Below are 15,579 nucleotides of genomic sequence, written 5' to 3' on the forward strand. Positions count from 1 at the left end.
TGAGCAAGGGATTCCTCTAGTTCAGGACTACTCAACTTTGGAAGCCCTGGGGCCACACTGATACTCAGCACATGCTGAGGGCCACAACTTAAGTGTGGTTGCCTATACATACATATATATGCAAATAGCTTCTTTCACACTGATGGGCATGAAAGCAAAGATTAAGGCAAGACCACACAACCCTCAGGCCCCATTTAAGTCAGTTCTGCTGATATTAATAAAATGCAATATTTACCCGATTTCCACCCATATGACAGCACTTTTAATGAGCAATGACAGTCCAGGAATTTAACTACTAAAACACATATCAAGAGAAGTCCATTATATTGACTACCTTTTTGTTTTGGCTTCTATCAATGGGCCGTGTGTTGAGCCCCGCGTAAACCCAAACTGCACTGCGGGCCACAAACAAACGGGCCGCAGGCCACATGCGGCCTATGGGCCGCATGTTGAGTAGCCCTGCTCTAGATGCTCAGACTACTTCCTTAAATAGAGTCCCTCTGCCAAAAGGAGGGTTGGATATTCCCCCAACTGAGAGCCTTGAAGGCAGGGCTCTGTGTGAGCTGCCGGGTGGTGGTTGTGCCTCCTCTCCCGAGTGTCAGTTACATGGGCCCCAACTGCACCTGAGGGCCTCATTAGTACCCCTACCAATTATTGACGTTCCTTTTGAGAGGATTGCATGGACATGATTGGCCTGCTAGAGAAGTCCGCGTGGGATCATCAGAGCATTCTAGTCGGGTTGGACTATGCCACCCAATACACGGAGGTTGTGCCCCTATGCAATACCTTAGCCAAAACAATTGCTAGAAAGCTAATTCAAATTTTTTCTAGGGTAGGGATACCCAAATAAATCCTAACAAATTAAGGGACACCCTTTGTGTCCAAGTTAGCGAGGGGCCTGTCTGCAATGCTTCACATACAGGCCCTGAGGTCATCGGCCTATTATCCCCAAACTGACAGCTTTGTTGTCTGAAAAATATTATAGAGAAAGTGGTAAGCCAAGATGAAAAAACTGGGATACCCTGCTGCCATACCTCATGTTTGCCGTAAGGGAAGTCTCTCAGGCTTCTACTGGGTTCTCCTTGTTTGAGCTGTTATATGGCCATAACCCATGTGGCAGACTGGACCTCACCAAAGAGGCTTGTGAGAAACAGCCAAACGAAGGGAGGACTATCATTGATCATGTACTCCAGATGAGGGATGGGATAGCCAGAGTCACCCCCCATAGTGTGGGAACATATAGGGAAGGCACAGGAGGCCCAACGAGCCTATTACACCACCGAGCAACAACCTGGAATTTACATTGGGAGACCAGGTAACGGTGTTGGTGCTGATGGTGGAGAGTAAACTCTTGGCCAGGTGGTAGGGGCCGTATGAGGTAATAGAAGCATTGGGGAAGTAGACTATAAGCCTGACCACTGGAAGTTGGAGCAAATATATCATGTCAACCTGTTGAAACCCTGGTGAGATGGAGAATTACAGTTGGTTTCCCTAGGAGCACCACTCCAAGAGGAAAACCCTCATATGCAAGTGGGAATATCCCTTCAGTTGACCCCAGATCAAAGCAGAGGTGGCTGACATAATTGAGAGAAATTACAATGTGTTTTCAGCAAAGCCTGGTAGAACTACTGACGTTTATCTCGACATCCTCACAGCTCCTGGAGAGAAGGTGAATGTTAAGCTCTACTGAATCCCAAAGGCAAAAGAGAGGAGCAGGCTGAAGTTAAGAAAATGATGGAACTAGGAGTTACTGAAGAATCCCATAGCCAGTGGTCCAGCCCGATTGTCTTGATACCCAAGCCCAGAGGAAGTCTGCAATTCTTCAATAATTTCCAAAAATTGAATGAGGTGTCCAAGTTTGACATCTACTCCATGTTGTGGGTAGACAAGCCGACTGGGAAAGGCCCAGTTTCTGTACATCCTTGACTTGACCAAGGGCTACTGGCAGATCCCTCTGGCCCCAGGAGCCAAAAAAAAGACGACCTTTTCAACTCCAGAGGGTCTCTTCTATTATACTGTCCTCCCTTTCCGCTTACATGGGGCCACTGCAACATTCCAAAGGCTCATGGATAAGCTACTATGCCCATCTGCCAAGTACCTGGCCGCGTATCTTGAAGATGTTGTTATCCACAACCCAGCTTGGGACACGAACTTAGAGAAAGTGGAAGCTGTGTTAGATACCCTGAGGAGAGCAGGACGTATGGCGAACCCCAGTAAATGTGTGATCGGGTTATATTGGATATATTGTGGGAAGGGGCATGGTGAGATCCCCGAACCAACAAAGTAGAAGCAATACAAAACAGGCCCCTGCCAGCCTGGAAGAAGCAGATAAGGGCATTCCTAGGACTGGTTAGATATTACTGTGGGTTCATTCCCCATTTCGCTTCTAGGGCATATCCCCTGACGGACCTGAAAAGAATTCGCAGCCCAGACATCGTAAAATGGCTCACTGCAGCAGAAGAAGCTTTTAGTGATCTGAAGATTGCCCTCTGCACTGATCCACTGCTCGTAGCCCCTGACTTTGAGAAGTTTATCTTGCAGACTGATGTCGCAAAGGTTGGGTTAGAAGTGGTATAGTTGCAAATGGTCAGAGAAGAAGAACATCTGGTCCTGTATCTCAGCAGGAATCTCCTCCCGAGAGAACAGGTATCAAACTATGCTGTAATAGAGAGGGAATGCCTTGCGGTAAAATGGGCCAAGGAAAGCCTGCGCTACAATTTACTAGGGCGAAAGTTTACCTTTGTCACAGATCATGCACCCCTGCAGTGGATACCCTAGAACAAGGACAGGAATAGAAGGATAATCAGGTGGTTCCTGTCCCTGCAACCCTTCCACTTCCATGTGCAACATAGGTCAGGATTCCAGCGTGGGAATGCAGATGGCTTATTGAGAGTACACTGGTTTATGACCCAAGTAGCCCAACCCCACAGTGTTGAGCAGGGGAGGGAGATGTGTGATAAGGGTTTCTACAGAATGGGAAAAGGCAGCCCAAAAAGAGTAAGGGCCTGTTAATTAGAGGTGGAAGACTGCAAGGCAATTAGAAGCAGCTGGTAGGGAGCTGGCCCAGGCAGATTGGAGCCAGCTGATTCCACTTCAGTCCTGCTGGAGGCCTTTAAAAGCCTCCCCAGTTAGAAGATGGGGGAGAGGTAGAGAGCATGGAAGGAGAGGTAGAGAGCATGGGTCTGAAACAAAGAACTAGCAGTTACAGAGCTAGAAACAGCAGGGGGAAGAGACACAGAAGTAGTGGCTGGGCTCCCTACTCCAGAAACCAGCTGCAAGACCTGACCCTTGACAAAGGGAGAAGGCTGCTGGTGCAAACAGAGGCCAGGAAAAGAGGGACCTTTGCCACACTTCTTACCCTACGGGTTAGACTAATAAATAGTACCTTGTTTTGAAAAGGCTTCCCTGCCTCACTATAAATATTCTGTAAATATAAAGTCTCTCTGAGGATTCTGATCTCATTTGGACTTCCTTTTGAGATCCACAGTGGGAACCAGTGGGCACTGGAGCCTGAAAGTTCAATCTAGGAATTGCTGAGACTGTGTGGCCTTTTCTTTTGGGGAAGTATGCACTCTAGAGGGCTAGTACACTAAAGGGGCTGCTCCCAGGAGAGTGTTTAAAAGCTGGGGCATAACACAAAACCCTTAAATCTCTTTGGTGAATGGGAGGTGGTGCCCAAACTAAAGAAGAGGATTAGACCTGCTGAAATAAATTAACCAGAATGAGATTTGCATTAAATGTGTAAGCTTGAAGTAAACGGCAGTTTGCAGGTACAGTTCTGTGCCTGTGCATAGCTGAATGCCATGCAACAATCTGCTTTTGTGTTATCAATTGCAAGACTAGAGCGATAGGTGTCATAAAAACAAGTAATTACAAATCTGACTCCAACAGAAATACCCTTTAAAAATGTTTTAAAAATGAAAGAGTTTATTGCAACAACAAACATTCCTCTGCAATATTTTTTGCTAATATATTATGCTAGTTCATGAGAACCTGAAACTGAATATGACAACTGGAAAAGGTGAAACAGATCGACCTATTTTTTATTATCCAATCTTTGATAACTGTAAAATCTAAATAACACACATAGTAAATGATACATTCAAGTTTTTAAAAGCTTTCATTTTTAGTAATATAAATTGCCATTAGTACAGTAATATAAGGACTTAAACATGTTTTTCAACCCAATCAGCCTTTCAAAATAAAAATTAGTTAGTACAAGCCAATACTAGAGCTAAAGCTTATATATACTGCCACATTTTATAGGTATTATATGATTTGAATAAAAAAACTGAAGATAAATATCAAAGAGTGTGGTTCTGTTCTGTAATGCATGTCAAATCCAAGTCAATGTTCAGTTCTGGTGTAATTGTGCACTAAGTTTCCATGAGAAAGGCCTAGACAAATTTGACCTTTTAGCCCAGAATGAGACAGAAACATGTAAAGTAATCATAATACTTAACAAAGAATAATTGAGTGCAGCTAAAATATATCTGAAAGGTTCTAATTGGCACCAAAACATGACCCATTCTGTACACTATAGTGTGTGAAAGTCCCTCAGTTGAAGAATGGTAAAAATGTTAAATTGGGATGTCATGTCATAGCAGAGTCTGTAGAAACAGATCATGATAATTAAAATGTACAACAAATAAATTATACCATGTAATAGTAACTAGTGGGTGGCGCCAACTCCCCCTCCGCTGGCCGCTTTTGCTTTCATAGCCAGAGAGCGTGGGAGCATGATGACATCATTCTGTCACCTGGCAGGAAGAACTTTTTTAGAGGGAGAGAGAGAGAGAGAGAGAGAGAGAGATAACACATGTGGTATCATCAGCCTTGGGAGACAAAAGATCAGATTATTAAATAATACCAAATGATGGATTAACCATTTCTGGTTCCCTTGGCTGAAATATTGACAATTTAAAATATTGACAACTGGCTAAATCTGTGTCATGTTACTCATTAGCGGTGAACCACAGAAACAAACAGCTGTTATTGTTTTAGTAGTGGTGGTTTTTTGTTTGTTTGTTTGTTTAAAAAAAATAAATAAAAAAGTGCCGGTACTCCAGGGGAAAAGTTGTTGAGCTCTGACTGGAAGTGCTGGTACTGCGTACTGGGCAGTACCATCACAAAAAAAGCACTGTGCTTTAGCTCATGTGGTAGATAGCTGTGGTAGAGGTTCAAGCATCAAACTCTGCTGATAACTTATGTTGGAGATCTTTATGTTTGCAAAGTATCAAATTTTGTTTTTTAATTTTTTTGTTTTGTTTAAAAAGCTGGTGCATTTAATTCACACAATGAGAAAATATCATTGTAAATAGGTTGTATAATTAAAACTTACTATAATATGTCAGTTTCAGCACTGTGTTCCACAAAAACACAGATGTGTGACATTTTGTTCATGTGTCACATATTTTGATTGCTAGTGTCAACAATGGCAAGTCTGCAAGCTGAGAGCTAGGTGTAGTTGAAGACCCCTGCACTGTCTCTAAGACTATTAAGGAGTCTCCTACACTTAGGGAATCTACATCTGGGGAGCTGCAGCCAGTTGTCATTCTTTTTTATGTCATGAGAGCAGTGCAGAGAGATCAGGGGAGGCCATAGATTGTATCCCATGGTGTCCAGATGATGAGAGAGCATTCACTAGGGACTCTACTCAGGCTGTTGATTTTACATGAATGGGGCTCAGATACTATGGTTGTGATAGAATGCAGTCACAGAAGACCCCTTGGGACTGTTTCCTGGTGTTTTGACAAAGCCACTGACACTCACCTTCTTGCTCTCTGGGGCTCCTCACCATCCTGTTTTGCTGGACCAGATCTTCTGGTCTCCCCCAGATAAGGCACACAACTGAGATAACCCCCTTTCTGCCCCACAAAGAGCAATGCAGATATTAAATCACTTCAGCTATGAGAGGATGCACAGCATCCAGGAAACCAATCCTCAAGTGGGCTTAAAACCCCAAATAAATCCATCTTTGTGTGAGAGTTTCACATGTTGAAAGCTCATTCAGGTAAGCCCCCTTTAACAATGAAAAGAGGATGTGCACACCAATTGTTCCCTCCCAGGTAACAATTATTTACACTGGGTTTGATAATAAATGAAAGTATTGTATTAAGTACGGTAGATTTAAATGGTTTCAAGTGAAAAAGTCACAGAATAAAATAAAAGAAAGCATATAGCTAGTACTAATACACTAAAGTTTATTGCAAACTTACCCTAAAACTATTCTTATTTTAGGTAAACCTTCAAGTCAGAGAAGAACTTTTACTCTGACTTGGGTCCCCAGTTATCATTTTGGGTGTGTCATGCCAGCCAAACACAAATAAATTGATAGCTTTCCATTTTAAATAACTTTTTTGGGTGGGAATCCTTTGTTTTCCATGCCCCCCTTTTCTAGAAAATTACCAGTAGTAACTGGCATGGTCACATGTCTTTCCAGGACCAACCACTGCTCAAACTCGAGACAAAACAAGGCTGTTTACAGTCCATTAAGTTGATCATCCAGTGATCGTTCTATCCTCAAGGTTTCCAGAGTATCGGAAACACCCTTGATGGCTTTCATTTGCACATTTAAAACCATTCCATACCCCATCTTTCTAACTTTACAAACAAGAATAATCCATACACCAAAATAAGAGATCCAGAGCCAGCAAATTGTGACATCAAAATTCATACATTACCTAAGGCATTTTATTCAAAGAATCTTCGAGTTATGCATATTTGTATATGTAAGATTTAATACAGCATGGGGGGGACCATCGTAATGGTGATGGACAGATATATAAAAGTCTTAGATAAGCAGCTGTAAGAAAACACACAAGTAAATCAAATCAATCCAATATGGAACCACTTTATGAATAATCATATGTCTATCCTTTCTCCCTCTTTACTTTATCATTTATATTATGTATTGGGTTTTGTTTGTTTTGCTCCAATGCTGTACAATACACAAAAATTAAGACTGTCCCTAACCTAAAGTGCTTACAGCCTAAAAGATAGGCACACACTAGAACAGCAGTTCTCAAGCTGTGGATTTGGATCCCATTTTAATGGGGTCACCAGGGCTGGCTTAGACTCGTTGGGGCCCAAGGCTAGAACTGAAGTCCAAGTCCAGGGCAAAAGCTGAAGACTTAGGGCTTCAACCCTGTGCTGCAGAGCTCAGGTTAGAGTTCCCATGCCTTGCGCTGAAGCACTTTGGCTTTGCCCCTCCTCCCCGCTCCATACACACATCCTGGGGCTCAGGCTTTGCCTCAGGCTTCAGTCCCCGTTCCTGGGGTCATGTAGTAATTTGTGTTGTCAGAAGAGGGTCACGGTGCAATGAAGTTTGAGAATCCAGCTGTAAAAGACAGGAAGCACTTAATAATCCAGAGAATTAAATCATTTGGAGCTTTTTCCCTCTTATATATAAGAGAAACTCCCTTATACTTCACATTGGACATAGTGAAAGAACTGCATTTTTCAGGGGGAGCTGAGTGAAATGAAGGCAGTAGTTTAGTGAATTAGGATTGGGGAGAAATCATTTGATGCATGAGAGCAGTGTAGCAAAATGCATGGAGGTTTATATGGGAGAAGGAATGGCTAGATTCACCAACATGCATTGGCGGGGAAAGCTGGGTTTTCATTTACTTCGCAATGATGCAGCAGTAAAAAAACAGCATAATCGTGAATCTGCCCAAAGGCCAAAATATAGGCTGGTGTCCAGTTGTGTATGGCCTTAAATTCACACACTGAGAGAGATGAAAGAGACAGAAAGAAAATTTTCATAAACTCACCATGGAACATTAGACTAAGCCTGTGACACTGTGTGATGCTTAGGAAGTAGATTGAAGGACTCTCATTTTGGTCCCATGGCTGATTGATGGGATTTTAATCTTCTTGGCATTTACACCAGGTAGGAAATGGGGAGAGCTCTTAATGTGTTCCGTTGACTTAAAAATCACTAACATCTGTGGAAGTTATGTATGTTCTCTGGCTAATTTCAGCTCTGGAGAAATAAATGTTTAGTTCATTTTTTCTGCCCACCCTAACAGCTGTCACTGCAGTGGGCATTACTTTTGAGAGTTGGAGACTTGTGGAGACAACTGAGGCAGATACATAATATTATTTTACATGTATGCACAATGTCTTATATTTTTTTAAAAAGTATTTTGCAGTTTGGTAAATTTGTATGGAGGACCTAGAATACTGTTTTGTTGGCTGTAACACATTTTTCTATTATTGGAAATTTAATATAAATTATCATACTTGCTTATATAATTTGAATGCTTGCTAGAATAGAATATTAACAGAGCCTGGCACGTACACAAATATATATAATTAAACTTATACTGACCAGAAAAGAAAAAGTAATTTTCACCTACCTATGGTTTTTTTAAAATTATTATTCATCAGTTGGGATGGTTCTGTTTAAAGAACTATTAACTTGTATCTCTAACAAGAGGTTGAGCCATAAACAATGTTTCTGGTTGTGAATTTTGAATTATGGCTCTGGCCAGTGCTTTGGAAGTCCAGTTGTTAACTCAGCCAATTGATATCTAGTCAATAAACGTGAGTTACCAGTACCTTCTTGTTCAATCAGATTCACCTGTAACTGCTGTAAGACAAATGTTGCTTCTCATTTGCTAGTGCTGCAAAGACTGTTTGTATGATTTTAAAACAGTAATTTTTACTATTTGATTTTAAAACAATCTCAAGCAAATATGAGGTATCTGGAAAATAGATTTTTAAAATATTATGAGGATCTGAGATCAGGAGAGAGCAGCTGACACCAAAATATATTGTAATATTTTAGTTATAAGGAGACATACTGGAATTTTCTTCTAAGCACACACACAGTTCATATGTCGGATGTAACTTTGATTCAGACAACCAGCACTGTTCTGCAATTACTTCAGAAGATGCAGCACTTGCTTTTATTAAATATAGATAGAAATCTTTATAGCTTCAGAGGGGTAGCCAAGTTAGTCTGTAACAGGAAAAACTTAAAAAAACAACAAATAGTCTAGTAGCACTTTAAAGACCAACAAAATATGTAGATGGTATCATGAGCTTTCATGGGCACAACACACTTCTTAAGATGTTTATTATATTCAGAACAACGGCCTGGTTAAATTGCTAAGCTTCTTGGCATCAAAATTTCACCAGTCTTACAAAGAAGAGCACCATAAGGAACATATTTTCTTGTTGTGTACATGCAAGCCAAATAAGTCAAAATTCAATTACATTCTGGCATGGTATGATATTATTAGAATCAGTGCTTGTTAGTAATGCTGATACCCAGAAAAGTGTTACTAATGTGTTATTTCACAACAAATAATTCCTGCCTATTGTTTTTTGAAAAAAAGTAAAATTCTAAATGTCAAATGTAGTTTCTGCTTTATATATTGCTTCGTTAGGTTTCCATATCCAGCCCAGGGAGTGGAGAACAATTTACCGTGAATTACTGTACCAGAGTGTCAATAGTTGTTTTATATGTTTGCTTTACAGTCCAGGTGTTCATTCAGAGGATTTGGAACATTTATTTTAAAGACCAGGTGATGTTTTTTAATAATATAGATCTGTATATTTGTAGCTTCTAAGTCCATGCAGGGTCACCGTGATCATTTGGTTCAATCTCCTGTATAACACAAGCCACAGAGCAACAACTAGTATTTTCCCCTTTCAATTCAAATCCTATATGGCTGGATTGTGCCACTCTTGCTCACATTTAATAGTACTTAACTACGGGTATGTCTACACTACCCCGCTAGTTCGAACTAGCGGGGTAATGTATGCATACCGAACTTGCTAATGAAGCCCGGGATTTGAATTTCCCGGGCTTCATTAGCATAAAGCCAGCGCCGCCATTTTTAAAAGCCGGCTAGTGCGAACCCCGTGCCGCACGGCTACACGCGGCACGGGCTAGATAGTTCGAACTACGTAGCCATTCCGAACTATCTGTACTCCTCGTGGAACTATCTAGCCCGTGCCGCGTGTAGCCGCGCGGCACGGGGTTCGCACTAGCCGGCTTTTAAAAATGGCGGCGACGGCTTTATGCTAATGAAGCCCGGGAAATTCAAATCCCGGGCTTCATTAGCAAGTTCGGTATGCATACGTTACCCCGCTAGTTCGAACTAGCGGGGTAGTGTAGACATACCCTACGTGAATAATTCAAATGAAATCAATTGAATTATCTGAAGCATAAGATATTACTTAACATGAAAAAGGGTAACCCAATCTGGCCCTTAAATGTTTATCACATTTATACAGGTATAAATCTTGAATAACTACACTGAATTCAGTGGAACAATTCTAGTTTTGTTTTGTTTTTATTTTAAATATGCTAGTGTTAACTAAATCAGAAACTGGCCTTTAATCTCAAATTACCTCCATTTTTATTTCTGTAAAACATATCATTGTATTTATTTACCCAACTCACTCTTGTGCAATTAATATGTGTAAAGTACTTGGAGAGTCTGTTTAAATGTGCTATATGGGTAAATATTATTCCTTGTTTGCATGATATTCACTTAAATATGACTAGTAAAATCAGAAAGAACAAATGCTCATAAAATAAAATAATGTCCATCCCAGTACTAAATTATTTTTTTAATTGTCTGCTTTGTAATTACATATGTCTGTTTCCCAAAGAATGAATTTGTAAGAGGGCTTGCTTTGAATGCTAAAATAGAAGTTCTATGCAATTAAGCAACCCTGCTACTACATCCTATTGGAAGTGCAAATTAAACTTCTGAATGAGAACTCATAGGGAAGTGTCAAATCCTGTGTACCTAAGTAATGTGTACTTCCCTAGATGAGTTGAGCTCAGTGTTTGATATGGAAGCATGTCTACCCAGCAGCGTTATTTTGGATTAAGGGTACATCTAGACAGTGATGCTATTTTGGGATATGTCCAGTATCCCGAAATAGCGTTTTCCACGTCTTAGCAACAAGCCCATTATTTTGAAATATACGAGGATTAAGGGACTTGTTGGAATAGCGGTCTATTTCAAAATGTGGTGCTGTGTAGACAGCACCCAATTTCAAAATAGACTTTCTAAATAAGCTACACAATTTGTGTAGCTCAAATTGGGTATCTTATTTTGAGCTACGCGGCACTATATACATGTTCCCTAACTGATGTTATTACAAAATAACATAGTCCATGTATACACACAAGCAGTTATTTAAACATAATGTTGAAATAATGTTGAGCTGGAGGACTTCTTACTTAGGATTAGTTGAAATAACTGCTATGTAGCTCAAGTTGCGTAGCATATTTCAAGTTTAGCCCTGCTGTGTAGACATACCCAAACGGAATAATAATCATATTATTTCTATATTATACAAATGCCATACTCTTGTAAATCTGGGCTCAACTCTCAAAAATTCTCTAGATTTCAAACTGATTGAAAATAAATAATAATATAGAAAAAAAGACATATTCTGGATTTCTAACTAAACTGAGCTTACTTTGGGTACTTTCTAAATTATGCAATGTTATATATTTCCCATTGGTTTGCAGTATCAAGCTAGATGCGACAGCATAGACTGAGGGTACATCTACACTTGCATCCCTATCTCGAGATAGGAATGCAAATGTAGTGTACTGAAACCTCATTGTATGAGGAGTAACAGTTATTTTGAGAGAGGGTTTTCTCTTGAAATAACACTGCTACATGGGGCATTTTATTTCACAATAATGCGGTTTAAAAATGGTGACCGGATGTGATTATGCTAATTAAGCACAGGATATTTAAATCCCATGGTTCATTAGCAATTTCGGTGCACTACATTTGCATCCCTATCTCGAAATAGGGAGCAAGTGTAGACATACCCTGAGAGTGTATGGTAGGGGGAGACTATTATATCTTTTATGCAGGGGCACCATTTGTGGGGAAAGGAGGATTCCAGCCTTTCCCCCTCACTCCTGAGTTTTGTATGGGAGATATGCTCCAAGTAGATCTCTGAACTGCGCGGCATTAGTATGAAATGTGAGTTCTGCAGAGAAGTGCTTCTCCCCCCTTCTTCCCCTAGGACAGGGAGTCAATAGTTTGTTTACAAACAGAAGCAGAGTGATTAAAATAAGAAGGGGCTGGTAATTTAATTAAGGATCTGGATGTAGTTAGATGAACCTGTAAAACAGGAATCTGGGTGAGGTGGAGGGGAGTGTTGAAGAGACAGAAGGCAAAAGAAATACAGCCATGGGCAGTGGGTGGGAAAGGCCAGAGTTGGCTGTGCCTTCCCAAACTGCCAGGCATGGTCCTGCCCACACTTTGCCCCAAGCCACCACTTTGGCTGTGCCTCTGGGCTCCCAGGGTTGGGGCCACACCACCCACCTTCCCAGAGTAGGAGGGGAAGGGGGGATTCAGCACTGCTGTATGCTCTCTCTCCTGGTGCTCTGAAAAGGGCTAGGGCTGAGAGCATTAGCCAACCTGGGAAGGGGCCAATAGACACAGTGAGGAACTCTACATTTTAGGGGGTATGGAAGAAGTGGGGCCTCGGCTGGAAGGGGTGGAGCTGTGAGCTATCACCCCTCCAGTGAACAGTTCACATACCTCTCATGAATACAGCCAAGACCTCTGAGCCAACTTTGCGTTCAAAAAAGATAGAGCTCTGAGGGGTAAAAGTGAAAAGAAGGGGTCAAAACCCAGAGAAGGGATAACAGTGGTATAAAGAAGTTCCCATTTACCTATGTTATTAAAGAGGTCCCCACCCCATAGTGTCTGAGTGTGTCATAGTACAGACCTTCAGCGAGGTAGACCAGTGCTTTTATCCCCATTATACAGATGGAGTGCTGAGGCAGACACACAGATGAAAGGCCAGATTGTCAAAGACATTTAGGCTCGAAGTGAGATTTTTCAAGAGTGCCTAGAAATCTAGGTGCTTTGTAAATCCCACTAAAAGCATCTTTTGGTGCCTAAATGCTGAACTTTTGAAACTCTGTCCTTAAGACACCGGTCTGAGGTTATACAGGAAGGCTATGGCTACACTACATGCTTTGCCGGAAGAGGCAATGCAAATGAAGCACAAGAAAATGCTAATCTATGCTTCATTTGCATTGCCTCTTCCAGCAAAGCATATAATGTAGCTGTAGCCAAAGAGGGAGTAGAACCTATGTCCCTTGGGGTTAGCTCACTGTCGACTTGACCACCCTTTTTGCTGCATGCTTCAAAAAAAGAAGCCTCTGATGTAGGGGAGGAAAATGAAGCAGGCCAATTCTCTGAGACTCCAGCAATTGGTCCCTGATAATCAGGAAATACATCATGATGGACACTGTGAAAGGCAGTGCAGCAGTCATAATGGATGAAGAGAGAAAATGAGTGTGAGAGGAGAGGAGTATACTTAGCTGCCAACATTTACGTGGGGTTCTGATGCCATTTGGAGAGTGGTTTCTCTGAAAGCTGGGTCCAAAACTGCATTTTTCTTGGACCTGAAGTGTTTCAGTGTCTGTATTGCTCCTTGGAGGAATGGGGGCAGTCATCTCAGCTCTGAGCCTTGGCTGGGGGAGACCAGCTGAGCTGACCCAGCAGGACAGAGCGGTGAGAAGCCCCAGAAATCAAGGAGGTGAGTGTCAGTGGCTTTGTCAGCATTCCAGGAAGCATCCCCAAAGAGTCTTCTGTGACCACACTCTGTCACAGCAGGCTCTGTGTTGTAGAGCAATGCCTGCTGTGAAGTTTTAGATGTGAACTGAGGCTATGTCTAGACTACAGAGGTATCTCAGAAAAACTATGCTGCGTCCAGGGAACACATCTGCTCTTCTGACATTTGTTGCAGAAAAGCAGACATGTTGTTTTGGAAGCCCTGTCTTCTTTGTTCCATGAGGAAGAAGGGCTCTTCTGAAAGAGGAGGTTTTTTCCAAAACTTGGTCCAGTGTAGATGGGCCAAATTTCAGAATATCTTCTTCTGACAAAACTATTGGAAAAAAGTACACAAATGGCGTAGCGCAATTTGCGTACCTTTTTCCGATGAAAAGAGGCAGTCTAGACATAGTCTAAAAGCCATTTTGTTTTGTCTTGTTTTGTTCTGAGTTCAAGAAAAGGAAGGAATGAGAAAGTTTTGTATGAGTATCAGATGTGTTTATGTTTCAAATTCTTAGAGTTTCAGCGTTATCCACGCCAATTACAGAACAAAAACCAGAAACTGTTTTTACAGTGCATAAAGTCGACATTTATTGTCATGATTTGTGTTATTCACTGGGCACCATCTGTGTGCTCAACAATGTTCAGAATATGCCAGAAAATCTACTTCCTGACCCCTGGTCTACACTAAGATATACATTTGAATTAAGATAGGCAACTTCAGCTACGTTAATTGTGTAGCTTAAGTCGAGATGTCTTAACTCAAATTTTGGCACTGTCCACACTGCAGGAAGTCCAAGGGAGCACACAGAGAGTGCCCTCTCAGTTTGAATTAGCACATCTTCACTAGATCCACTAAATCAAACCCCAGAAGATCGACTATGGATGCTTCAATCTTATCTGTAATGTAGACATGGCCTGAGTGAATGTGTATTGGAATTGTAACTCTGAATACAATGGCTCAGATATTAAGTATTAAGTGTACAGTTATTGACCATATATCATTACAAGTTCACTGAGATGTTACCATCTGTAAGTGGAGGCACTGATGGCAATAGTTTTACTTGATTAAGGACTAGAAGATTGAACCCTCCATCTTTCTTTTAACAGGAAGAGCTGCCCACTGTTCCTGTGCCTGTTTATTTTCCTTTTCTACCTACAGTGATCCGGATATATCTCCTAAGTTTACTTTTTTTCTCAACTTTAAAATGTGGAATTTTCTCGGTGTTTAGATTTAAAGATTCTCCTTTAAAAAGCTGCAGCTCAGTCACTGTAGTGTTGTGGTGTGCCCTTCTGGAAAGTAATTGTGGGATGTCACCTGATGTACTGAGATACTGCTGAGCCTGCCTTTTCTGCTAGCCTGGGCACCTTTAATCCTGTCTTGCTGAGCCAGGCTCTTAAACCTCCTCCAGCACACGCACAGGTAGGGCCGCACCCAACTGCAGAACAATACAGACACTGAAATCAGGTCTGGGAAGACTCAGTATAAGGGACTTGCCACAAGGGCGCCCATCTCCCTTGGAAGGCAAACCCAAAACTATAAGAAAATTGCTCCCTCACTCAAAGTCGAGATAATTGCTCAACTTCTAGCCCCGCCTCTCCCTGCTAGAAATGACATAAACTGGATTATATGATAAACAAGAAATAAGTTTATTAACTTCCAAAGTTGAATTTCAATTGGTTAACAAGGTGGCAAAAGGAACAAGACATTACTAAAATAAAACTAAGTATACAAACCAAGCTTGATTCACTAAAGGAATTGGTTACAAATAATATTTCCTCATCCTAAATTTTCTTTTAGATAGATTCCTTCACAGGTCAGGTATCTTTTCAGCCTGGGTCAAGCAGTTCTTCCCCACCCCCACTCCTTTTGTTTCCAGGTGTTTTCAAGTATCTCTTTGGGGAGGGAGGCACAGAAGCAAACTCAGCACCTTGATCATTTTCCTACCCCACCTTATTTAGGATTTTAATAAGGCAGGAATCCTTTGTTTGATTACCCTATCTCCCAAATGGAACA

This window comes from Pelodiscus sinensis, chromosome 3 (genome assembly GCF_049634645.1).
Source record: "Pelodiscus sinensis isolate JC-2024 chromosome 3, ASM4963464v1, whole genome shotgun sequence".
Classification (NCBI taxonomy): domain Eukaryota; kingdom Metazoa; phylum Chordata; order Testudines; family Trionychidae; genus Pelodiscus; species Pelodiscus sinensis.